General features: G+C 48.2%; 1 non-coding gene across 1 annotated transcript; it reads right to left on the bottom strand.

Annotated features, from left to right (window-relative positions):
- Positions 1 to 494: 494 nt before the first annotated feature.
- Positions 495 to 572, bottom strand: SARC_30325. Its single transcript has one exon. It is a non-coding gene; the product is annotated as a tRNA-Thr (tRNA).
- Between the last annotated feature and the right edge of the window lie 183 nt (positions 573 to 755).

The following is a 755-nucleotide window of genomic DNA, read 5'->3' as shown; positions in this document are numbered from 1 at the left end:
GGATAATTCTGAAAATGACTCGTCGGATCCTAAAGCCTTGGAAGAAGAGGTATCTACTGCCGCGGAAAGGCTCGCCAGCGTCCGTGTATCACCTGGGAGTGAAGCTCAAGACCTCAGCTTGCCCCCTGACCACGTGCCGTCAAATATTGGGGATAAACGTCGAAAGGCTGGAAAATTTTGTGGATACGAATGTCGGGGACAGTATAACTCCACATCTAAAGGACACTCCAGCACAAATCCGGAGTGAAAAGGAAGTATTGGACCTGTCCGAAAATTTCGGTTTCGCCATCGATGGAGAAGCCATTCCATCCAGCTCAAATCTTGGGGCCGAAGTTGAGGACGCCATAACTCGACAACGAGTGGTTGGATCCTCTCAATCTCGACGCAAATTGAACCGCACTGAAGCGCTCTTGAAGGAGCTAGCGGCAGCAACAGTTGTGGATCCCTCTATCGTGTCCCACGTGGCTGATATTCTTCCTATACCGAAGAAGAAGAAAAAAATCCGGGCCAAATTTCGAACCCGAGACCTACTGGTTTACCAGCCAGTACGTCTACCACTAAGCCAGTTACCACTGGTGAAAGAGGTAATATTTCAACATTTAATCTCTATAGCTCTGATGCTACCATTGACCATCCTCTTGACAAACCTAACCCTGTCAGAGGATATGATCGGATGGAACTCGATGCGGCTTACCATCCTCGTAATATCGACCCTCATTTGCCAACTAACCCTGGTAATCACGATTTTGGCAATC

Source organism: Sphaeroforma arctica (assembly GCF_001186125.1).
Source record: "Sphaeroforma arctica JP610 unplaced genomic scaffold supercont1.12185, whole genome shotgun sequence".
Taxonomy (NCBI): Eukaryota; class Ichthyosporea; order Ichthyophonida; genus Sphaeroforma; species Sphaeroforma arctica.
This window is presented reverse-complemented; position numbering and strand designations above follow the sequence as displayed.